At 44.1% G+C, this 26,427-nt stretch overlaps 1 protein-coding gene across 4 annotated transcripts in view; it reads left to right on the top strand.

The window, feature by feature from the left end:
• The window catches only part of EP300 (E1A binding protein p300), a 311,109-nt gene that overhangs the window by 22,986 nt on the left and 261,696 nt on the right, over positions 1-26,427 (top strand). The window lies entirely within an intron of this gene.

The following is a 26,427-nucleotide window of genomic DNA, read 5'->3' as shown; positions in this document are numbered from 1 at the left end:
GATTCAAGGACTTAAAGGTGCAGCGCGCCAATGGCTTCTGAAAAGCCCCACCCAGTGATGGCTAACCTTGGCACTCCAACTGTTGTAAAACTACAACTCCCAGCATGCCATTGCAACCTGCAACAGTTGAGGCATGCTGGGAGTTGTAGTTCTCCAACAGCTGGAGTGCCAAGGTTCGCCATCACTGCATTCGGACGCCAAAGTGGCTTTAGAAGCCCAGTGTGCCAAAGTGGCCCCCGAGGCAAAGTGGCAGCATGTGTCAACATAGCCAAAGTGGCTATACACAACATTCATATTCTAACTTTACTTTCTTACAGTCGACACCTGATACACTGCTGTAAAGCTGGCAGCGCTGTTCAAGCACCATGTATTTCCTTCAGGAAATGCCCATCTATCGTATATACTCGTGTATAAGCAGGGATTTTCAGCCCATTTTTTGGGCTGTAAGTCCCCCTCTCGGCTTATACACGGGTCATATACCTGGGGGTCGGCGGGGGTGTCAGAGATCATACTTGCCTGTCCTGCCGCGGTCTCTGGAGCCTTGCTTCTCCATTGTCTCCCTTCGGCTATGTGCACACGTTGCGGATTCCGCTGCTGGTTTTTCCGCGCAGAAATGCCGGTAAAACCGCAGGTAAAGTGACCTGTGGTTTTCCTGCGTTTTGGTCTGCGGTTTTGCCCTGTGGTTTCACACCTCTACTATGTTAAAGGTGTGAAACCGCCCAAACAATTGACATGTTGCGGTTTGTAAACCGCAGCAAAACCGCGCAGAAAAAAACGCAGCGTGAGCACAGCGTTTTCGAAAACCCATAGACTTTCATTGTACTGTACCTTGTCAGCGGAACTGCTGCTTTTCCGCAGGGCCAAAACTGCTGCGGAAACGCAGCAGAATCCGCAACGTGTGCACATAGCCTTCCTGTCTTCAGCGGTCACGTGGTACCGCTCATCACACTCGTGACTATGTGCATATTCATTTGTGCAATGAGCAGTACCATGTGACCACTGAAGGCAGGAAGGGAGACAGTGGAGAAGCGAGGCTGCAGAGACCGTGGCAGGATGGGTGAGTATAGCGATATTCACCTGTCCCCCCCGGTCCATCGCTGCTCACCGCTGTCTCTGCTGCATCCTGTGTCCGTGACGTTTAGGCAGCAGGGGACGCGGTGACGTCGTTAGTGCGTGCCGCCCCTCTGCTGGCTGAACAGTCACTGACACAAGAAGCGGCAGACAGCGACGATGGACCCAGGAGAGGTGAGTATGGATTTTTTTTTTTTTTTTCAAGCATATGGGGGCATAGTCTATGGAGCAGCATATGGGGGCATAGTCTATGGCAGGGTTCCCCAACTCCAGTCCTCAAGGCCCACCAACAGATCATGTTTTTAGGATTTCCTTAGTATTGCTCAGGTGATAATTGGTTCACCTGTGCAATACAAAGGAAATCCTGAAAACATGATCTGTTGGTGGGCCTTGAGGACTGGAGTTGGGGAACCCTGGTCTATGGAGCAGCATATGGGGGCATAGTCTATGGAGCAGCATATGGGGGCATAGTCTATGGAGCAGCATATGGGGGCATAGTCTATGGAGCAGCATATGGGGGCATAGTCTATGGAGCAGCATATGGGGGCATAGTCTATGGAGCAGCATATGGGGGCATAGTCTATGGAGCAGCATATGGGGGCATAGTCTATGGAGCAGCATATGGGGGCATAGTCTATGGAGCAGCATATGGGGGCATAGTCTATGGAGCAGCATATGGGGGCATAGTCTATGGAGCAGCATATGGGGGCATAGTCTATGGAGCAGCATATGGGGGCATAGTCTATGGAGCAGCATATGGGGGCATAGTCTATGGAGCAGCATATGGGGGCATAGTCTATGGAGCAGCATATGGGGGCATAGTCTATAGATTCCACCCTCGGCTTATACACAAGTCAATAAGTTTTCCCAGTTTTTTGTGGCAAAATTAGGGGGGGTCGGCTTATACACGAGTATATACGGTAGTTATTTTGTACCCTTAATGACCGGAGCTTTTTCAGTCTTGTGTTTTCGTTTTTTTTCCTAGAGTCATAACTGTTATTGTTCCGTCAATATGGCCATGTGAGGGCTTATTTTTTGCGGGACGAGTTGTACTTTTGAAAGACGACATTGGTTTTAGCATGTTTTGTAGTCGAAAACGGGAAAAAAATTCCAAGTGCAGTGAAATTGCAAAAAAGTGCAATCTCGCAGGTTTTTTGTTCGGCTTTTTTGCAAGGTTCACTTAATGCTAAACCTGACTTGTCATTATGATTCTCCTTGTCGTTACGAGTTCATAGACACCAAACATGTCTAGGTTCATTTTTTATCTAAGTGGTGAAAAAAAAATCCAAGCTTTGTTAAAAAAAAAAAAAAAATAAAAAAAAAAATTGAGCCATTTTCCGATACCCGTAGCATCTCCATTTTTCGTGATCTGGAGTTTGGTGAGGGCTTATTTTTTGCGTGCCGAGCTGACGTTTTGAAGGATACCATTTATGTACAGATACAAACTTTTTTGATCGCCCGTCATTGCATTTTAATGCAATGTTGTAGCGACCAAAAAAAAAAATTGTAATTCTCTCGTTTTGATTTTCTTTTTCCTGCTACGCCATTTAGTGATCAGGTTAATTTTTTTTTTTTTTTTGGGCGATTCTGAACGCGGCGATACCTAATGTGTGGTTTTGTTTTTTGGTTTTTTTGAATGGGGCGAAAGGGGGTTCATTTAAACTTAGATTTTTTTTCCCATATTTTTGAAAACCTTTTTTTTTAATTTTGACATGCTTCAATAGCCTCCATGGGAGGCTAGAAGCTACCGTAGCCTGGTTGGCTCTGCTACATATAGGCGATGAGAAGATCTATATGTAGCTGAATTAAAGCATTGCTATAAGCGCCGACCACCAGGTGGTGTTCATAGCAATCCGGCTTCAGCAACCACAGAGGTCTCCTCTGGTTGTTATGCCAACTCATCGCTGACCCCCGATCACGTGCCGGGGTCAGCGATGTGCGTATTTCTGGCTCTGCAGAAAGCGCTTGTTAAATGCTGCTGTCAACGTTTGACAGTTCCATTTAATTCCATTTAAATAAACTGGAGAAGTGGGCAGCAACTAACAGAATGGTTTTTAACAGGGAGAAATGCAAAGTACTACATCTGGGCAATAAAAATGAAAAAAAGCATATACAGAATGGGAGGAATAGGGCTAAGTGACAGCACATGTGAAAAAGACTTGGGTATACTAATAGATCACAGACTGAATGAGTCAACAGTGTGATGCAGCAGCAAAAAAGGCAAATGCAATTCTAGGATGTATTAATAGAAGCATACAGTCTAGATCACGTGAAGTCATTATTTCCCTCTACTCCTCTTTGGTGAGACCTCATCTGGAATATTGTGTCCAGTTTTGGGCACCACATTTTGAAAAAGACATCAACAAACTGGAGCAAGTTCAGAAAAGAGCGACCAGAATGGTGACCGGTCTGCAAACCCTGTCTTATGAGGAAAGGTTGCAGGATTTGGGAATGTTTAGTTTGCAAAAGAGAAGACTGAGAGGAGACTTAATAGCTGTCTACAAATATCTAAAGGGCTGTCACATTGTAGAAGAATCAGATTAGATATTAGAAAAAACTTTTTGACAGTTAGAGTGATCAATGAGTGGAACAAGCTGCCACGAGAAGTGGTGAGTTCTCCTTCAATGGAAGTCTTCAAACAGAGGCTGGACAGACATCTGACTGGGATGATTTAGCGAATCCTGCTTTGAGCAGGGGGTTGGACCAGTTGGCCCAGGAGGTCCCTTCCAACTCTACGATTCTATGAATTAGTTAATAGGTGCGAGTGGCTCGCGATTCCACCTGTGCTTATTGTGGGCACATGTCAGCTGTTCAAAACAGCTGACATGTCCCTGCTTTGATGCGGGCTCCCCGCCGGAGCCCTCATAGAGAATCTAAGGGGTATTTTCAAGAGGATGATGAGACATCAGACCAACAATGCAGACGAACTGAAGGCTGCTATCAAAGCAACCTTGGCTTCCATAACCCCTCAGCAGTGCCACAGGCTGATCGCCTACATGCCACGCCGCATTGATGCAGTGATTGATGCAAAAGGAGCCTGACCCAGTATTGAGTGCATTTACTGAACATAAATTTCAGTAGGCCTACATTTCAGATTTTCACATCATTTTTTCAGGCTGGTGTTTTAAAGTATTCTAGTTTACTGAGATAATGACTTTTGGATTTTCATTAGCTGTAGGCTATAATCATCAACATTAACAGAAATAAACACTTGAAATAGATCACTCTGTAGTGACTCTATATAATGAGTTTCACTTTTTGTATTGAAGAACTGAAATAAATTAACTTTTTGATGGTATTCTAATTTTGTGAGATGCACCTGTGAGATGTCGTGTTTGATATCTGCCTTCAGAATGTGTCTGCAGCCATCAGAGGTAGTGTTGGTACACAGTTCCATAAAGTGCTGAGCTCTATTCAACAAAGCCAAGAACCACTTGTATAACTGCAGAGAAACACCAGCCCATCATTATTTTAAGACCTGAAGATTAGTAAATGCAGAAAATTGCTATAACCTTGAAGGTATCTTCAAGTGCAGTCATGAAAACCTTCAATCACTATATGATTATAAACTATAATAGTATAAGTGATTAAACGATCACCGGTTCAAGCCCCATAAGGGAACTAAAAAAGTAGAAAATTTAAAGTTTTAAAAAATAGGCTAGCCCCTCTTTTCCCCCATTAAAAATATAGGCATATTAGGTATTGCCATGTCCATAAAAGCCTGGATCATCAAAATATACATTTAATCAATCCATGTGCTAGATGCCATAAGAAGAGGAAAAAAATCCAATCTCGAGAATTTGTTTTTGGTTGCCACACCTCCCTAAAAATGTATAGTGTACCCCATTCCTTATAGAGCACTTGGCATCAATAAAAGTCTGCTTGCCATGCAGTAAGCAAGCCCTCCCACGGCTAAATGGATGGAAAAATGTTATGAATCTCCAAAAACTAGAACAAAAGTTTGTTTTTCCACAAACTTTTTAGAATTTTTTTTTATTTTCCCACTAATAAACTTTGCAAGTCTGCTATCTCTATACCCCCGCACTGCCATGAGGATCTTATTGGCAGGTTGTTTTTACCAATGAACATTGTAAAAAAAGTGGTTCATTTTTTTCACCTTTTCATCCCGTTTGGAATGTCTTTTCTGTTGTGTAGTACTTCATATAGTAAAATGAATGGTGTAAGTCAAAACTACAGCTCTTTCTGTAAAAGAACAAGTCCTGACATTGCTGTGTCGATGGAGGAATAAAAGTTATGCTGCTGAACAAAAGCGTAGGAAACCATGCAAATATAAAAGTCAAAATTGGCAGATGAAGCACACTTTTACCCATCAGAGATGAGACAATCCCCCTTTTGAATGCAGTAAGGTGTAGAATTCAGTGCTGCTCTATAGAACATCTGTGCTAGTGCTTTACATGGATAAAGTCTACGCTGGGGCTACGTTGATGGATGTTTTCACAATATGCAATGGTAGCTCAGCATATATTTTCATTAATGAGCAAACCACTTAATATTGTAATCACTTTAGAAAACCTGTCAATTGGTTCCACAGCCTTTAAAAGGACAACCCAAAATAATAAAAAAGATTGAATAAAAATAAAGCTAATATTACATTAAAAATAAGTCCATATGCAGAACAGTGAAACTGTCTGCCTAAACTCATTCTCCAGATATTCTCTCTAGAGCACAGTGTCCATGAATGATGCTGATGCATTGACTAGGCTCTTATGTTTGTAGAGGGGAAAACTTGCCATTCAAGGGGTGAAATCACTTCAGGTCAGCCCTTTTAGACTCGTCACCTCAATGCTATGGTCTTTGGCCGGCTTTTGGGTAAGTTCACACAGGGTGTTTTTTTTTTTTTGTTGTTTGTTTTTTTTTCCCCTACAGCAAATCCTGATTACTTGCCAGGAAAGAAGCTGCGTCTAAAACAGTTTTTGATGCGTTTTCTTTTCATGCGTTTTTGTGTCTTTGTGTCATGCTAATAAAGTTGAGTAGCTGCTTCCTGTAGAACCTTCCATAACATTAATGCTCACCCTCCTATACCAAGATATGGCTACTACCTCAGAATAGCTCCTAACACCTCACTACCTCACAATAGCACTTAGCACCTCAGCACTTAGCACCTCACTACTGCCAGTCACTCCCTCACAATAGCTCTTAAAGGGAATCTCACCTTTTTTTTTTGACTATCAGCTGCCAGCATTGACTCTACAGCATTCTGTAATGCTGTAGATAAGCCCCCGATGTAACCTGAAAGAGAAGAAAAACACATTGGATTATACTCACCGGAGGGGGCAGTCTGGTTCAATGGGTGTTGCAGTCCGGTCCGACGCCTCCCATCTTCATAATATGCCATCCTTTTCTTCCCTTCCTGTAGTGGCTCTGGCGCAGGCGCACTGCTCTGCCCTGTTGAGGGCAGAGCACAGTCCAGCAGTGCACAGGTGTCGGGAGAGGTCTGGCGCCTGCGCACTGCAGTATTCTGCTCTGCCTTAAACAGAATGCTGTAGATAAGCCCCTGATATAAATGCTGGCAGCTGAGAGTCAAAAATAAAGGGTGACAGATTCCCTTTAACGCCTCACTACTGCCAGATACTCCCTCACAATAGCTCTTAGCACCTCACTACTACCAGACCAGACACTATGGCTGTGTGCACACGCTGCGGATTTTGCTGCGGTTCCGCAGTGGTTTTGGCCGCTGCGGACCCGCAGCAGTTTTTGCTGCGGTGTACAGTACCATGATTCCCTATGGGAATCAAAAACCGCAGTGCAGACGGTGCGGAATTTTCCGCGCGGATTATCTGCGGTTTTCAATCCGCAGAAAGAATTGACATGTCAATTCTTTCTGCGGATTCTCCTGCGGTTTGCCATCTCCTCCATTGAGGAGATGAAAAACCGCAGGGCAAAACCGCAGAGCAATCCGCAGATAAAACCGCAGGTCTTTTGACCTGCGGTTTCGCATGCGGATTTTACAAAATCCGCGCTGATGAATCCGCACATAATCCGCAGCGTGTGCACACAGCCTTAATCACAATAGCTTTTAACACCTCACTACTGCCAGTCACTCAAATTCAAAGAAGCTTTATTGGCAGGACTAAATACACATTAGTTTTACCAAAGCAAGTATACAATAGGGACTGTAGGGATGTTGGGTAGGGGCTGTAGGAAAGGTGGATGGGGCAGATCCAGGATGGGGCTGTAGAAGTCCATGGCATGGGGAAGGTGGAAGGGGGGGCTGGGGGCAGATCCAGGGTGGGGGCTATAGAAGTCCATGGCATATCATAGTTCTCTTTCTCGCAGTCTGACATTTGCTCACATACCACACTATCTCCACTGCTCTTTTCTTCCCCCAGCAGGATATGTTTTCTCTTCCTCCTTCATGGTGATGAAATCCGGGAAGAGATGTGAGTGTCCCTCACTGCTGAGGGTCTGTAGACTCCGGTACATGGTCAGTTTCTCTGAGCTAATGATGTCGTTCTTCCAGTCACTTACATACCTCTTCTGGCCTTCGTCTACCATCTTCCTGATTCCGGCTTTTGTCAGGTTGTTGTGATTGGTGTTCTGGTCAGGTTGGGTTTGGGTGGGCTGTTACGAGGGTCCTGGTTTTTCTGTTTCACCTACATGTGTCAGGGCTTTATGGTGATGGGAGCTTGGATTTCTCCTGTGTCGGTGAGCCCGGAATGACAGTGCCCTCTTTAGAAACGTTAGGTGTAGAGTTAATCTGCCAGGGCTCGGCCCGGCAAGCACTGTTGGAGTTGCTTCGATGGACTTGGAGAAGGTGCTTGCAGAATTTCAGGTGGAATATTTCTGTTTGCCTGGAATCCCACCTTGACCAGTCTGGGTAGGTGTGAGGACCCCAGACTTCGCTGCCATACAGGAGGGTTGGGGTGATGATAGTTGAAGATTTTTAACCAGACCCTCACTGGTTGCTTCAGATGGTAGTTTCCTTTGGATGGCATGGAAGGTTTTGCAGGCCTTGTCTTTCAGGGTCTCTGGCTTGTTTGAAGCTCCCTGACCGGTGAATCTCTAGGCCCAGGTAGGTATATTTGTCCATTCCTGTAAGGGCGCATTTGTTGAGGACGGAGGGTACTCGTCTGATTTTCTTTCTCTTCTGGAACACCATGATGTTGGTTTTCTTTAGGTTGACCTGTAGTGCCCAGGTGGAGCTGAATTTCTCTAAGATTTTCAGGTTGTCTTGGAGGCCTTTCTCGGTTGGTGACAAAAGCAGCCAGCAGGTCATCTGCATACAGCAGAACTTTCACCTGCGCATCGTGGAGGGTGAGACCTGGTGCTGTGGAAGATTTCAGAGCGGTAGCCGGCTCGTTGATGTAAATGTTGAAGAGCGTTGGGCTTAGGCTGCAGTCTTGTCTGACTCCCTGGCTGTGCTGGAAATAAGCCGTTCTTCTGCTATTCACACTCGCGCTGCAGAGGTTCTCGGTGTAGGAGCTTTTGATAACATCGTAGGTCTTTCCTCCTATTCCGCTCTCCAGCAGTTTCAGGAATAAGCCTGGGTGTCACACCAAATCAAAGGCCTTTATAAAGTCCACGAAACAGGCGTATATCTTCCCGTTCTTTGTATTGTGGACGTGTCTCTGAATTAGGCTGTGCAGGTTATAGATGTGGTCAGTGGTGCGGTGGTTTGGCGTGAACCCTGCTTGGGTCTTGCTGAGGACGTTGTGCTCCGTGAGGAAACTGAGGATCCTCTTGTTGAGGATGCTGTTGAACAGTTTTCCCAGGTTGCTGCTGACACATATTCCTCTGTAGTTGGCTGGGTCATACCTGTCGCCATTCTTGTGGATGGGTGTGATGAGGCCTTGGTTCCAGGTACGAGGGAAGTAGCCGGCACTTGGCACAATATTGAAGAGTTTAACCATTGCAGCCTGTATTTCTGGTGGGCTGTACTTCAGCATTTCTGGTAGGTTTCCATCCAGGCCACCGGCTTTTCTACATGTTATGGAAGAGATTCTCTCTGCTACTTCCTGTAATGTAATAGGTGTATCCACGGGGTTTTGGAAATGTTTTACTTTTGCCTTTATGCTTTCCTGTTCTTGGCTTAGTTCTTCCATTGGAATGTCTTTATAGAGGTCTCTGAAGTACTGGAGCCAGATGTTGCCATTTTGGATATGGATGTTGTTTTTCTTGTCTTTTGTGCCCATATGGTTCTATAGTTCCCAGAAGGAGTTGTCTTGGAGTTGATTAAGCTTGGCAGAGATGTAACTGCTTCTTCCTCCTTAGGATGGTTTTGTATTGCCTTTGTATGGTTTCATAGGCTTCCCTCAGACCTGGGTGGTTGGGGTCTCTGTGTTTCTTGTTTGAGGCTGTCCTCAGGGTCTTAACATAACATAGTAACATAACATAGTTTTGAAGGCTGAAGGAAGACCTTATGTCCATCTAGTTCAGACTATTTTTAGTGCAGCTGTTCTGCATTGTTGATCAATCATCTACCTATAATATTATGTTATTCATAACCTTCTGTACTGTTACTCACAAGAAAAGCATCCATTCCTTAAATTCATTCAGTGAGTTGGCCATCACCACTTCCTCAGGAAGAGAATTCCAGAGCCTCACTGCTCTAACTGTGAAGAACCCTCTTCTATGCTGGTGCAGAAATTGTCTTTCCTCCAAACGAAGAGAGTGCCCCGTTCTTGTCACAGTCCTTGGTACAAACAGTTCATTGGATAGATCTCTGTATTGCCCTCTGATATACTTGTACATATATATTAGGTCTCCCCTAAGTCTTCTCTTTTCTAGAGTAAATAGACCTAATTTTGATAACCTTTCTGGGTATTGTAGTGAACCAACTCCATTTATCATTTTAGTAGCCCGCCTTTGAACCCTTTCAAGTTCAGTAATGTCTTTCTTGAGCACCAGCATCCAAAATTGCACATAATACTCCAAGTATGGTCTGACGAGTGATTTGTACAGAGGGAGAATTAAGTTTTCATCTCGTGTCCCAAGACCTCTTCTGCATCCCGTGACCCTATTTGCTTTGGTGGCAGCTGCCTGACACTGGGCACTCCCAATTTAGCTTCTTATTGACTAAGATGCCCAAGTCTTTTTCCATGTCTGATTTCCCCAGCAGTTTCCCATTTAGTAAGTAATTGCAGCATCTGTTTCTCCTTCCCATGGTCATAATCTTACACTTGTCTTGCTAAACCTCATTTGCCATTTTTCAGCCCAATTCTCCAATTTACTCAAATCTGTCTGTAGTTGCAAACTGTCCTTCTTTGTGTTAACTACCTTACATAGTTTTGTATCATCTGCAAATACTGATATTTTACTGTGTAAGCCATCCACTAGATCATTAATAAATATATTAAATAGTAGGGGGCCCAATACAGAACCCTGTGGTACCCCATTAGTAACCCTGGCCCAATCTGAGTATGCACCATTAATAACCACTCTTTGCTTTCTATCACTAAGCCAGCTACCTACCCATCTACACACATTTTCCCCTAGCCCAAGCTTTCTCATCTTACTTACCAATCTTTTATGTGGGACAGTGTCAAATGCTTTAGAGAAGTCGAGATAAATGACATCCAATGATTCTCCTTGGTCCATTTGAGAGCTCACATCCTCATAGAAGCTGATCAGGTTAGTTTGACAGGAGCGATCCTTCATAAATCCATGTTGATATGGAGTTAAACATTTATTAACATTCAGATATTCCATAATGGTATCCCTTAGAAACCCTTCAAAAATTTTACCCACAACAGATTAACATCTGTAACAGCTTACCGGCCTATAGTTTCCAGGTTCCCTTTTACACCCCTTTTTGAATATTGGTACCACATTTGCTTGCCGCCAATCAAAAGGAACAGACCCTGATTCTATAGAGTCTTTAAATATAAGGAATAGAGGCCTGTCTATCACATTACTTAACTCCCTTAATACCCGAGGGTGAATGCCATCAGGGCCTGGTGATTTGTCAATTTTAATCTTACTAAGGCGGTTCTGCACTTCTTCCTGGGTTAGGCAGGTAATACTTAAATCCTTTTCCTGTGTGAACACTGTTGAGAAAAGTCTTTAAAACATTTTCTTTTCCCACATCGCTCTCTATGATTTCACCCTCATTGTTCTTTAAGGGGCCGACACCATCAATTTTAATCATTTTACTGTTTAATTAAAGAATAGTTTGGGGTTTGTTTTACTTTCCTTAGCAATGAGTCTCTCAGTTTCCACTTTTGCTAAATGTATTTGTTTTTTACACATTTTATTTTGTTCTCTATAACTTTTTAGTGCTTCATTGCCCTCTTGCTTTAGCTTCTTAAATGCCTTGTTCTTGTTATTTATTGCCCTTTTTACATCCTTATTTAGCCACATTGGTGTTCTCCTGTTCCTAGCCCTTTTTATTTCTGTACGGTATGGCTAGCTCGCAGTGGGTGTGTAAAACTGATTTAAATATTTCCCATTTATTTTCTGTGCTCCTATTTTTGATGACATTGTCCCAATCAATTCGGCGAAGGTCCTCTCAAGGCCCCGTCACACTAAGCGACTTACCAGCGATCCCGACACCGATATCAAGGTGTCAGGATCGCTAGTAAGTCGCTATGTGATCGCTGGTGAGCTGTCACACAGACAGCTTCACCAGCGATCCCGAGCGCCCGGCATCGCTGCCCATCGCTGTAAAAAATAGAATCAAAATAAAAAATATAGTTGTTCTCACCTTCCGACGTCGCGTTCAGCCATCCTGCCTCTCTCCACGCTCCGGTCCCAGTGATCCTTTGCACGAATGACCGCGATGTGTCACGGTATCGAGGGATAACAAAGTCTCGCGGTCATTCGTGCAAAGGATCACTGGGACCAGAGCATGGAGAGAGGCAGGATGGCTGAACGCGACGTCGAAAGGTGAGAATAACTATTATTTTTTTATTTTTTACAGCTGATCGCTGGTCTCCCGCCTGTCACACACAGCGATGCGTGCTGGCCAGCGGGGGACCAGCGACCAAAGAAATGTCCAGAGGTTTCTTACAGCGATCAGCGTTACCGGCAGGGGGGCCGCTCGCTGATTGCTGTCACACACAGCGATCTCGCTGGTGAGATCGCTGTTACGTCACAAAAGTTGTGACTCAGCAGCGATCTCGCTACCGAGATCGCTTAGTGAGACGGGGCCTTAAGCTGATCAAACTTTGCTTTCCTGAAATTCAGTGTTTTTGTAACCCCCTTCCAGGGCACCGTACTGAAGGACAAGTGGATTTGTATTATATTGTGGTCACTGTTCCCTAGGTGCGCATCGACTCGTACTTCTGTTATTCTATCTGGCCTGTTGCTTAAAATTAAGTCCCTCTAGTTGGGCCCTGCAGAAGTTGTGACAGATAATTATCCTTGGTCACTGACAGAAATTGGTTTCTTTTCTGAGATACGCAGGTTTCAGTTTCCCAGTCTTTGTCGGGGGAGTTGAAGTCTTCTGTACAGCTTTACATTATCTGTCAAACCATCCATTGATCTGTTTTTCTTTTGGTCTCTTGTAGTTGACTTTAAGGTCGGACAGTCTGGCCATTGCATAGAATATGTTGAGGTCTTTTGCAAAATGACTCACTCCATTTGGGTTAGGCTGGTACTCCCTAGTTGTAGAAGTGGTGGAGCATCCCCTGTATTTCAGGTCACCCTCTCAATAGCTCTTAAAGGGAATCTGTCACCCCTTTTTTGAGATATCACATGATATCCAATTGTGTGTCACATAAGGATTCTCTTAGTACTTTTGCTTCCCACTGACCCCGCACCTTTCATGCATAAATACCTTTTTTATATCTGTTCAGATGTATGTAAACTGCCACGGTCCGGTCCAATAGGCGGGGCTTATTCAACTGCCCCCCCCCCCCCCTCCCTGTTTTGCTCTACACAAGAAGAAATGCGTAGAGCAAGACAGGGAGGGGGGAGCAGGTGAATAAGCCCCGGACAGTGGCAGTTTACATACATCTGAACCGATATGAACAAGGTATTTATGCATGAAAGGTGCGGGGTCAGGGGGAAGCAAAAGTACTAAGAGAATCCTTATGTGACACACAATTGAATGATATCATTATATGATATCTCAAAAAAGGGGTGACAGATTCCCTTTGACACCTCGCTACTGCCAGTCACTCCCACACAATAGCTCTTAGCACCTCACTACTACCAGACACTACATCACAATAACTCTTAGCACCTCACTACTGCCACACTACCTCACAATAACTCTTAGCACCTCACTACTGCCACACTACCTCACAATAACTCTTAGCACCTCACTACTGCCACACTACCTCACAATACCTCTTAGCACCTCACTACTGCCAGACACTACAACACAATAGCTCTTGGCACCTCACTACTGCCAGACTCTACCTCACAATAGCTTTTAGCACCTCACTACTGCCAAACTATCTCACAATAGCTTTTAGCACCTCACTACTGCCACACTACCTCACAATAACTCTTAGCACCTCACTACTGCCAGACACTACAACACAATAGCTCTTGGCACCTCACTACTGCCAGACTCTACCTCACAATAGCTTTTAGCACCTCACTACTGCCACACTATCTCACAATAACTCTTAGCACCTCACTGCTGCCAGACACTACCTCACAATAGCTCCCTGTCACTATGGACACCTCACCAACCACACCCAAGCTGTGACGGCACTTCCTGCTGGCCATGACTTTTCTGCAGAAAAAAAGCAGCAAGTAATGATACCTGCGTTTTTGCAGCGTTTTTTTCAACACCCATTCAAGCCAATGGGTGAAAAAAACACAGCAGAAACGCTGAAAGTGACACGCTCTGTCCAAAAAACGCAGCAAAGCACAAAATCCCGATGACAAAAAAACAATGTGTGTTCATGACAATGAAAAAAAACACCAAAAATGCCCTGTGTGAACTTACCCTTAATGTGCATGGTTTCTCTGAAATGCTGCAGTGTCATAGTAATACACATACCTGATTGAATTGACAGTGTCTGATTCTTGTTAACATATTTTACATGTGAATTTTTTTTTTTTTTTTTTTTTTTTAGAATATAGGCAAAAAAAGCACATGTTTGCACATCACTATTTTATCTGCTGCAGGTCTATCAGTTTTCTGAATGCTGAGTCCTGATTGGCAGCGCTCTATGTACACTGTGCATAGGCAGAAAGCTGCCACTAAGGTGTGTGTGTTTGGTTATACAGAGCTCATTATTATTGAAGACTTCACGACAGCAGGTTTACTAGTTTTCTAATGATGATCTACTAATAGTATTGTGATATTATCAAAACTATTACCCAGTAAGTGACACATTGCTGCAGTCAGGGTCTCTGTTTCCACATCATTTTACACTCAGATTAGGTGGTTAAATTCCCATTAAATGCAGCGATTGTCACAGGGTTGCCATGGCAGCATGTCGGGACTTGTATGGGACCGTGATTTTAGTTAAATCTTGCAATATTTGGCTTATGTATATTACAGTACCAATCAGATGAAGGCCAGTTCAAATCTCCCCCAGTGAGACTAGAAAATAAAGAATTAAAAAAATATCGAAAGAGGCAGTTTTAATTTTAAGGTACTTTTAAAACTAAATTAATATAGTGTAAAAGATCTGATTTTTGTATTGCAGTGTCCTTAAAACTCCAATTGATCAAAATATAAAATTAAAGGGAATCTGTCACCCCCTGGGACGTATATAACCTACCACTATGGCCATGCAGGTGATAGAATTGTTCAAACAGTTATCTGTATGCGTCAAAGCTTCTGTGTTACTGGGAAATAGCTTTTTAATCTTTTATGTTAATAAGTTCTTGCAGGCTTCGGTGCTTGGAAGGCCTCCGGAGTTTGTGTGTACCACCCCCCATCCCATGCACGTCACAGACTAGAAGATGTACCAAAGCCATAACTTTTATTTTTCCGTCAATATGGTCAGGTGGGGTTGTTTTATGCAGGATGAGTTTTACTTTTGAACGCCATTGATTTTGCCATTTAGTGTATGGAAAAAATTACAAGTGTGGTAAAAATGCAAAAAAAGTGCAATTTTTTTTTTAATACTCCCCTCCTGTGCCGGTGCTGTTCCCGCTGTGTCTGCACTTTCTCCCGGAGCTCCCGTACTGCTGTTGTGATATGTGACGCTGGCGCCCCATCAGTGCTGGCCTCACTGTCTCTGCCTCCTGTTGAATTGAGCATTAACCCCATCACAATGGTCTTTAATCTGGAAATGAGAATATATATGCAAATATAAAAGGAATAAAAAATCTGATTTGTCAAAGAATGCTGATAATGAGTTGACACATGACTATAACAATATATGTCCAAGGGGAAATAGGATGTGGCAAGAGCTACGGAAACCATCTCCCATACTGCGTGAAGTGCAAAGGAATAACATACATAATTCAGTTATATGCAGGAGCTATAAGGAGAAATGAAAGTTTGAAATGAGATACTATTATAAAGATATATGTGCCTCCATGGTGATGTCAAGAAAAGGACGTCCTATGGCACCTGGATCAAAAGTAAGGATGGAATGTCGATTCTTCTAGATTTTTATGCATATACGTGATTCTACCCTCACGCTGGCACAAAAGTTACAGTACCAAGGAACCACCCCATGGTGATTTTAATATGAGCACTTACTCGGTATCTACTCTTTTCAATTACAGAGCTTATCCATAGCGACGGCTGTCTCAGCATACAGACGCGCTGTTTACATGTCTCTTGTGCCACAGCATCCAGGTAACGCATGGGATCGTAGTTTTTCCTTACATACTGATACCTTTTCTTTACATCTGTTATACTTCAGAGGGAGGTTATGTCATACATACCCACGCAGGCACTTTTGTCTCTTGGCACCAATTTTACTCTCAAATGATACATCTTTTAGTAGCATATCATTCATATGCATGTTAATGCCCAGGTGAATGCCGTTACTAATATAGTATTCTATATTGTCTTTGTATTACAGTTGTGGCCAAAAGTATTGACACCCCTGCAATTCTGTCAGATAATACTCAGTTTCTTCCTGAAAATGATTGCAACACAAATTCTTTGGTATTATCTTCATTTAATTTGTCTTAAATGAAAAAAGACAAAAGAGAATGAAGCAAAACATTGATCATTTCACACAAAACTCCAAAAATGGGCCAGACAAAAGTATTGGCACCCTCAGCCTGATACTTGGTTGCACAACCTTTAGCCAAAATAACTGCGACCAACCGCTTCCGGTAACCATCAGTGAGTTTCTTACAATGCTCTGCTGGAATTTTAGACCATTCTTCTTTGGCAAACTGCTCCAGGTCCCTGATATTTGAAGGGTGCCTTCTCCAAACTGCAATTTTTAGATCTCTCCACAGGTGTTCTATGAGATTCAGGTCTGGACTCATTGCTGACCACCTTAGAAGTCTCCAGTGCTTTCTCTCAAACCATTTTCTAGTGCTTTTTGAAGTGTGTTTTGGGTCATTGTCCTGCTGGGAGACCCAGCTGCAAAATTTATTTTTAGTCTTCAGACTTCATAATGGCATGCACACGGTCAAGCAGTCCAGTGCCAGAGGCGGCAAAGCAACCCCAAAACATCAGGGAACCTCTGCCATGTTTGACTGTAGGGACCGTGTTTTTTTTCTTTGAATGCCTTTTTTTTTTTTTTTTTCTCCTGTAAACTCTGTTGATGCCTTTGCCCAAAAAGCTCTACTTTTGTCTCATCTGACCAGAGAACATTCTTCCAAAACGTTTTAGGCTTTTTCAGGTAAGTTTTGGCAAACTCCAGCCTGGCTTTTTTATGTCTCGGGGTAAGAAGTGGGGTCTTCCTGGGTCTCCTACCATACAGTCCCTTTTCATTCAGACGCCGATGGATAGTACTGGTTGACACTGTTGTACCCTCGGACTGCAGGGCAGCTTGAACTTGTTTGGATGTTAGTCGAGGTTCTTCATCCAACATCCGCACAATCTTGCGTTGAAATCTCTTGTCAATTTTTCTTTTCCGTCCACATCTAGGGAGGTTAGCCACAGTGCCATGGGCTTTAAACTTCTTGATGACACTGCGCACGGTAGACACAGGAACATTCAGGTCTTTGGAGATGGACTTGTAGCCTTGAGATTGCTCATGCTTCCTCACAATTTGGTTTCTCAAGTCCTCAGACAGTTCTTTGGTCTTCTTTCTTTTCTCCATGCTCAATGTGGTACACACAAGGACACAGGATAGAGGTTGAGTCAACTTTAATCCATGTCAACTGGCTGCAAGTGTGATTTAGTTATTGCCAACACCTGTTAGGTGCCACAGGTGAGTTACAGGTGCTGTTAATTACACAAATTAAAGAAGCATCACATGATTTTTAGAACAGTGCCAATACTTTTGTCCACCCTCTTTTTTTTGTTTGGTGTGGAATTATATCCAATTTGACTTTAAGACAATTCTTTGTGTTTTTTCTTTTAAGACAAATTAAGTGAAGATAATACCAAAGAATTTGTGTTTGCAATCATTTTCAGGAAGAAACATTATCTGACAGAATTGCAGGGGTGTTAATACATTTGGCCACAACTGTAAATATTGTATCTGAGTGGTATATTTTATTACTGTTTGAACTTAATAGCGGACAATGATGTTTATCGTATGACTGGGCTATGTTGATTTTGTAATTAGCATACACTTCTCTAGTCACCTTCCACGACAGTCACCTTGGAGGAGGTCTCCTCGCCCTAATGGGGGACAGGAAACACAGAGGTTAAATAACCCTCCCCTTCCTGCTACCTCCAGTGTTTTTCCTGTCCCCCCAGTGGGGCATGAAGAGGTTACAATGGCTGCTTTGGCCGGCAAGCGGAGCCCTATAGACTTACATGCAGGGCAGCTTAGGGTGGGGGGGGGGGGGGGGGGGTTCGCCGCTCCCATCTCCATCTGATGCGACTCGGGACCACTCGGGGGACTTCCCTTCTTCCCGATGATCGTCAACTGGACCTTCGTCAGAGAATCATCCGATCCAGAGAACAAAGGGCACCGACTCTGAGGGACGCCATGTCTATTCTGGGTCCCTGACATCGTGTATTCAGGCGTTGTCTTGGGCTCAGGCACATACGCTAATCCTCCAGTCATACGTCCTTGTAAACTCAAAGTATCGGGGCAATCTGTCAAGAAGAATTCCACTTCCAGGACACGTGAAATCGGCCCTCTTGTAGTGGCTGAGTTACCGAAACTTGAGGTGGGGAGTAAGCTGGGACCTGCTTCCCCTGAAAAAAAACTTTGTACCGATGCCAGCCTGAGAGGTTGGGGAGCCATGGTGGAGGAATCGTACTTCCAGGGACGATGGTCCCAGGACATAAGAGCCAGATCTTCAAATCTAAGGGAATTGAAGGGGGTGGAAGAAGCACTAAAAGCCGCTTCATCCCTTATCCAAAACCATCATGTTCGGATCTATTCCGACAACGTAACCACGGTAGCCTACCGCAGACACCAGGGGGGTACGAAGTATAATGAAGAAAATAAATTGTCCGGCTCCACGATGTGGTGAAAAAATAGTATTCCTTTTATTCACTTCATTCCATACAATTGTGAGGTTAATATGCCATCACATTGTGCTGTGCTGGCATTTTAACCTCACAATTGTATGGAATGACGTGAATAAAAGGAATACTATTTTTTTCACCACATCGTGGAGCCGGATAATTTATTTTCTTCATTGTGCTATTCAAGCACCTTTACACGGCGGTCTCGTGCTCCGATGCCCAAGATGCCTTCTCTGGTGAGCTGGACTTTTCTATTGAATATAGGGTACGAAGTATGCCAGCCTAAAGGCAGTGGCAGCAAGAATTTTCTTCTGGGCGGAGAATACCTATTGTCCATCTCAGCGGTACACCTGAAAGGATCAGACAACATCCAGGCGGACTAAGCAGGAAGGACGTCGATCCAGGGGAGTGGTGTCTGAACCAAGCGGTCTTCCAATCTCTGATTGCGAGATGGGGGGATCCAGAAGTCGACATATTTGCGAATACTCAAAACGCAAAAAACAGCAACATATTTCTCCCTCAGTCCCACGTACGGAGCCTGGGGGACAGATGCTTTCGCCCATCCGTGGGTCTTCAGACTAACTTATGCCTTCCTGCTGATCCCTATGCTGGCAAGGACGCTGCAAAAGATCTGATTGGACAAGGTCACGACAATCCTGGTTGCTCCAATGTGGCCAGGGTGAAGCTGGTACAGCACCCTGTTGGACATGGCACAGGGACCTTAATCCCACCCCAAAAAACCAACCTCCTTTATCCGGGTCCCCTACTGTACCCGAATTCCAACAAACTGAACCTGGCAGCTTGGTTGAGGCCAACATCCTGAAGGCCAGGGGTCTTTCGCATGGGGTTATCTGGACCCTTCAAAAAAGCAGGAAACCGGTAACCAATGCCATATATGGCAAAATATGGAAGAAGTTTTCTTTCTGGTGTCCCTGATCCCTTCCATCTCAATATTGCTCAGGTCCTAGATTTCCTACAAAAGGGTTTAGAGCTAGGGCTTACTCTGAGGGTACAAGTTTCTGCCCTTAGTTCCTTCTTTGACCAGGAACTGGCAAGACACCGTTGGGTCAAGCGATTTATGACCGCTGCTAGCAGAATACGGCCTACACTCCCTAGTAGTGGTCAATAGTCTAAAGCCCCCGTCACACATGCTGAGTCACAAGTTTTGGGACGTAACAGCGATCTCACCAGCGAGATCGCTGTGTGTGACAGCAATCAGCGACCGGCCCCCTTGCCGGTATCGCTGATCGCTGTAGGAAAGCCCTGGACATTTTTTTGGTCGCTGGTCTCCCGCTGGCCAGCATGCATCGCTGCGTGTGACAGGCAGGAGACCAGCGATCAGCTGGTAACTAAGGTAAACGCAGGGTTTCTAAGCACTGCGCTGTGCTTTGAAACCCTCTGTGTACCTTAGTTACCAGCGCGCTGATGCAGGGAGCTGGTAACTAAGGTACGCGCACACATCGGGTTCCTAAGTGACGCACGTCCCTTAGAAACCCGATGTGTACCTTTTAGTTATCAGCGCGCTGGTAACTAAAGTACACAGCGACGCCGCGCGCTCGGCGTCGCTGGTCCCGATCGCTGGTGAAGCTGTCTTTGACAGCTCACCAGCGATCATGTAGCGACTCGCCAGCGATCCTGACACGTGGATATCGTTGCCGGGATTGCTGGTGAGTCGCTATGTGTGACTGGGCCTTAACACTGCCCCATTCGAACCCCTGCCTGTAATTACATTAAGGATCCTGACACTTAAGACAGTCTTTCTCGTAACGATCACCACAGCTAGACGAGTATGGGAATTGCAGGCCCTATCAGTACAAGAGCCATACCTCTGATTCAACTCAGACAGCATAGTAGTGCGTCTAGACCCCTCCTTTATGCCCAAAGTGGTTTCAGACTTTCATAGTTGTCAGGATATCGTGTTGCCCTCATTTTGCCCAAATCCTTCTAATACGAAAGAAGAAAGATTCCACACTTTGGATGTCCGCAGAGTGGTTCTCCATTACCTTGAACTCACCAAAGATTGGAGAATTGACCATAACCTTTTTATTCAATATTCAGGACGGAATAAAGAAAAGGCGGCAAAAAGCACAATTGCAAACTGGATCAAACAAGCCATCTGCTTGGCATATTCATCAAGACCTCTCTCCCGAGTCTCTAAAGGCCCACTCCACTTGGATCAGTCGCTACGTAATGGGCAGCGAGAGGGAACGCGTCATCGGAGCAGATATGCAGAGCCGCCTCCTGGTCCTCTGTGCACACCTTTACCAGACACTATAGATTAAATTTTGATAGGGATCTAACATTTGGCAGATGTGTTCTGCAAACCGTGGTCCCTCCCTAAAAAAAAAAAATAGTGTTGGTATAACTCCAAGGTGACTCGTGGAAGGTGACAAGAGAAAATAGAATTACTTACCGGTAATTCGGTTTCTAGGAACCTTCCACGACAGCACTAATTTCCCTCCCTATCTATATACCTTAATTGGGTGATTCCCTGCACTTTGGCGGTAACTATTCATGCTAGTATGTCAAGAAAAAACACTGGAGGTAGCAGGAAGGGGAGGGTTATTTAACCTCTTTGTGTTTCCTGTCCCCCATTATGGCGAGGAGACATCCGGAAGGTTCTTAGAAACTGAATTACCAGTAAGGCTGGAGTCACACTAACCTGCGCAAAATACGGTCAGTATTTTACATGCGTAATACGGATGACAGACCCCTAAACAGTGCTCTGTATGTCATCCGTAATCAAGGTGTGGTCGCGTATTTTGCGTATGTCAGCATCCGTATGGCGAGATTTTCTCGCAGGCTTGCAAAATGGACATATAATGGAGCCCTATGACAGTTTTAATAAAGAAATGAAAGAATAGATATAGACACATAGAATGAATATATATATATATATATATATATATATATATGCATTCTATGTGTCTATATCTATTCTTTCATTTCTTTATTAAACCTGTCAGTGTGAGTTTACTGTATAGCGCACTGAATTGCCGGCTTTGCTAAAAGACACCTGGTGCGTATTTCTCGCAAGTCACACGTGTGTTCCGTGTGTAATCCGTATTTTTTGCGCACCCATAGACTTGCATTGGCGTATTACGGGCGTAGTACGCTGACAATCGCAGCATGCTGCGAGTGGCACGGAGCGTAGAATACGGATGAGAAATATACGACAGGTGCGAGGGACCCCATAGAGAATCATTGGTCCGTGTCTAATGCGTGCTTTTTGCGCCTCTCACTCTCCCGTATTCCTCGCCAGTGTGACCCCGGCCTTAGTCTAATTCTATTTTTTGTTCCCCAGGTGCCTTTTCCGAAGGCAATCTAGAAGCATCTACACTCCATCCTTACTTTTGATCCAGGTGCCATAGGACGTCCTTTTCTTGACATCGCCATGGAGGCACATATATCATTTATAATTGTATCTCATTTCACACTTTCATTTCTCCTTATAGCTCCTGCATATAACTGAATTATGTGTTATTCCTTTGCACTTCACACAGTATGTATGGGAGATAGAAACCATTTCCCCTTGGACATATGTTGTTTATCGTGTGTCAAGTGCCAAGTTTATTGAAATTATTTTCAAATGTGATGTGGTCCCTAAAAAAAAAAAAAAAAAAAAATTAGGAGTCGCTGGTCAACTTTTAACCCTTATAACTTCATAACAAAAAATATTTGTGTAACATATCTCTGATTTAAGGGGATAAAAATCAAGTTTGAAAATTGTGAATATTTTTTTTAAAATTTTCACCATATTTCTATTTTCTTCATAAACACAAGTCATCAAAGAAATTTTACCTCTAAAATGAAGTACAATATGTCACGAAAAAACTTTCTCCGAATCAGCAGTATCCGTTAATCCTTTCCAGGGTTATTACCTCATAAACTGACAGTGCTCAGAATTGTAAAAAACGGCCTGGTCATTAAAGGGAATCTGTCACCTGAATTTTGGCCGATCACCTGCCGGCACTGCCATCGGGGGCTTATTTACAGCATTCTGTAATGCTGTAGATAAGCCCCCGATGTAACCTGAAAGATAAGAAAAACGAGTTAGATTATACTCACCCCGGGGTCCGGTCCGATGGGTGTCGCGGTCCAGTCCAGCGCCTCCCATCTTCTAGAGATGACGTCCTCCTCCTTACTTCTCCTTCAGCTGCTGCGCAGATGTACTTTCTCTGCCCTGTTGAGGGCAGAGTAAAGTACTGCAGTGCGCAGGGGCCAGGAAAGGTCAGAGAGGTCCGGCGCCTGCACACTGCAGTATTCTGCTCTGCCCTCAACAGGGCAGATATAGTATGCCTGCGCAGGAGCCGCGGCAGCAGTAAGAAGGAGGACGTCATTGCTAGAAGATGGGAGGTACCGGACCACGCCCCTGGTGAGTATAATCTAGAGCCCCCATCTCACATAGCGAGATCGCTGAAGCGTCACAGATTTTGTGATGCAACAGCGACCTCGCCAGCGATCTCGCTACATGTGACATGCAGCGGCGACTGACCCCGCCCCCCCCCCCCCTGCTGGATATTGCCGATTGTGCTCGAATGTGCTGGGCCATTTTTTTTCATCGTCTGTGCCCCGCACATTGCTGTGTTTGACGCCAAGCGACCTCGTTGGGGACGCAGAACTCAGGGACACAGATGGGAATCGTCAGAAAAGCTGCTGTGTGACAAGGTACCAACGACCTCCGAGGTCGTTATACGGATCACCGGATCGTTGCTACGTCGCTGAAGAGATCTGCCTGTTTGGCAGCTTACTAGCAATCATAGCTACGCACCAGCGATCCGTACCAGTTCGTATTGTTGTTGGGATCACTGGTGCGTCGCTAGGTGAAACTGGACCCTAGCTTGTTTTTCTTATCTTTCAGGTAACATCGGGGACTTATCTACAGCATTGCGGAATGCTGTAGATAATCCCATGATGGTGGTGGCCGTAGCTCATAGAGCAAAAATGAGGTGACAGATTCCCTTTAAGCTGCAAATTGGCTCTGTCACTAAGGGGTTAAGAGAAAAGTAGGGAATAGCTGCAGTTTGGACTTCCTCTTCGTGTTTGATTTGTCTGATGGCGGGGACAGTGATGGGGTGCCGGTGTCACAACAGCAGCACCTGAGCCCCGAAACCGCGAGTGCCGTCACGTGAGGTGAGTATAGGCTTTATTACTTTGAGGGTCAAACATTTGGATCAAGAAAGAGCTGTCCTAGTAGTGGACAACCCCTTTAAGTTAAATATTTTGTAGTCAAATGAGTTTGACGACTTTTTTTTTTTTTTTTTTTTTTTGTATGACGAGAGTTTTCACTGGTACAGCTTTTTAGTTTGTTTAGGTTACAGCCATAACCAACATTTTTGCTACTTTTGCACAGAAAAATAACTTTGTACTCCAAACAATGAGGATTTGCTTTCCTGTGTAAGCTGAAGTTTTTAATAGTACAATTTTATTGTAAAAACAATTTTTTTTTTTTTTTTTTTTCTTGTGAGGGGGGGACTGAGCAAAATGTCAATTCTTGCTTAGTTCTTGTATTTTTTAGATTTTTCACTGCGGAATAAATATTTTAGTCCAACAAAGGGACTTTAAAATGTGATCCTTTGTGTAGCAAACACTGCGCTTCTTATGTAATGCAGTGCATTATTCAGCTTTTCAGTGATTTAAGAGTGGCATGCTGTTGAGACACAAGGCACCGCTTAACCACCACCAGGCCTTTATTGCACCTCCTTTCTCGATTGCCTTAGCAATTGCTGATTTAACTGTAAAATCAAGTTTTAATCTGCACTCAGAATGGAAATCTGATAACTAATCTAATCCTTCCTCCCTTCTTGTAAGCATGACTTCCAGGGTGATGGACACAATTTAGCAAACGCAGTGTTACAATCTGATCTATGAAGATCTTGTGCATGCCTCCCTGGCTATGCGCTGAGTGCTGAGGAAGTCTGGGGCCGTACTTCTGGCCTCATTGTACATCCTCAGGGAGCAGAGTGCCGCTCGCATGTTGTGTGACGTTGGACCTGCACCCATGCTGGTCTGACAAATTTCACTCCTGCAGTAGTTACAGCCACAATGACACAACTTTGGAGTTGTGGAAACTGCGCAATTTCATCTTATGGGACAACATTTTATAAAGGAGTTTTTGGACTCCTCGTGAATTGAAAGATTCTGATATCAGTAGGGTAGATGCATGTTAAGTCTGAGGACAAAGCAGACTCTGAATAGAACTGCAGGGTGCATGCCCTGCCATCTACTCTATTCAACTCATAAGGAACAGCGGTGCCCTCTGTTCTGTGGTCCATGGGAGTCCTGCAGGAGGACCCATACCTATGTAATAATTATTACATATCTGGTGGATAGATAATTAAGTTCTGTAGACCAGTATACCCCTTTGCTCTCTACAGTCGCATCATTTTGTGAACCTGTCTTGCTTGTTAATGTTATATACAAGCTATAGTATTGAGGAGCACAGAACTGAAAATTATTGACTTGTTAGTTAGGTCAGTTGCTGCTTATAATATAACTAAGCTTTTTTGTAAGTCTTCTCAAATCCTTTGAGAGCGCACATTCTCATACCTGTGAAAAGGTCATTTTATGATGCCATTAAATAAACGTGAAAGATGGTCAAAGGGAATCTGTCACCTATTTTTTGCCTTATGAAATGCGGCCACCGCCATCAGGGGCTTATCTACAGCATTCTGTAATGATGTAGATAAGCCCCCGATGTAACCCGAAAGATAAGAAAAACGAGTTATATTGTACTCACCCGGGGGGGGGGGGGGGGTCCAGGTCCGATGGGTGTCGTGGTCCGAGCCTGGCGCCTCCCATCTTCTAGCGATGACGTCCTCTTTGCTTCATGCCGCGCTCCTGCGCAGGCGTACTGATCTGCCCTGTTGAGGGCAGACCAGAGTACTGCAGTGCGCAGGTGCCTGGAAAGGTCAGAGAAGACCGGCGCCTGCGCAATGCAGTACTCTGATCTGCCCTCAACAGGGCAGATCAGTACGCCTGCACAGGAGCACGGCATGAAACAAGGAGGAGGACGGCATCGCTAGAAGATGGGAGGCCCCTGACCGTGACACCCATCGGACCTGGACCGCCCCCCCGGTGAGTATAATATAACTCGTTTTTCTAATCTTTCAGGTTATCTCGGGGGCTTATCTACAGCCTTACAGAATTATCAAACCGATCTGTTTAATATACTTTTTGTTAAACAGAAACTGGCACAATATTTAGAAATTGTATAAAATTATTTTTTGTTGTATCTCTCCCCACCGCCAGGACACAGTAACCACATAACAATTTACAATGATAACTCACATATCAAGTGTCTTGTGCCACGTCCCTCACCCTGACGCTCGTTTCGTCCTCTTCATCAGAGTACTCCATTATTTTTTATATGTATTGGCTATGGCTTGCCGGGCTGTAACGTATTCATTGGAGATCTGTTAAATTGTTAACCCTTCATGGTCATAATTAAAGGGCCAGTACCTATTTAGCATTATATGTTTATAATCACATATTTAGAGTGGTCTGTAGCCTCTGTGTCCTGCCACAGAGGTGATTTTGGCTTGTACAATTTTTGTGTTAGTGATATTTCTAAAAAAAATTTCCATGTGGAATAATAAAAATAATTTTATACAATTTCTAAATATTGTGCCAGTTTCAGTTTAACAAAAAAGTATATTAAACAGATGGGTTTGCTAATAATATTGTGTGAGGCACACTGATATAATTTTGTTGGATCTTTTGCTTGATTATAAGCATTACAGAATGCTGTAGCTAAGCCCCTGGCGGCGGTGGCTGTATCTCATAACGAAAAAATGAGGTGACAGATTCCCTTTAATTAGTGAAATGTGTCAGAATCTGCTGAAGTGTAAAGTGATTTTCCCTAATAAACGTTTTCCAATGGTATCAATGATTTCTTGGAAATATGTTGACTTTATGGGATA

This window comes from Dendrobates tinctorius, unplaced genomic scaffold, assembly GCF_039654945.1.
Source record: "Dendrobates tinctorius isolate UK_male_01 unplaced genomic scaffold, ASM3965494v1 ptg000033l, whole genome shotgun sequence".
NCBI classification, from domain to species: Eukaryota; Metazoa; Chordata; class Amphibia; order Anura; family Dendrobatidae; genus Dendrobates; species Dendrobates tinctorius.
This window is presented reverse-complemented; position numbering and strand designations above follow the sequence as displayed.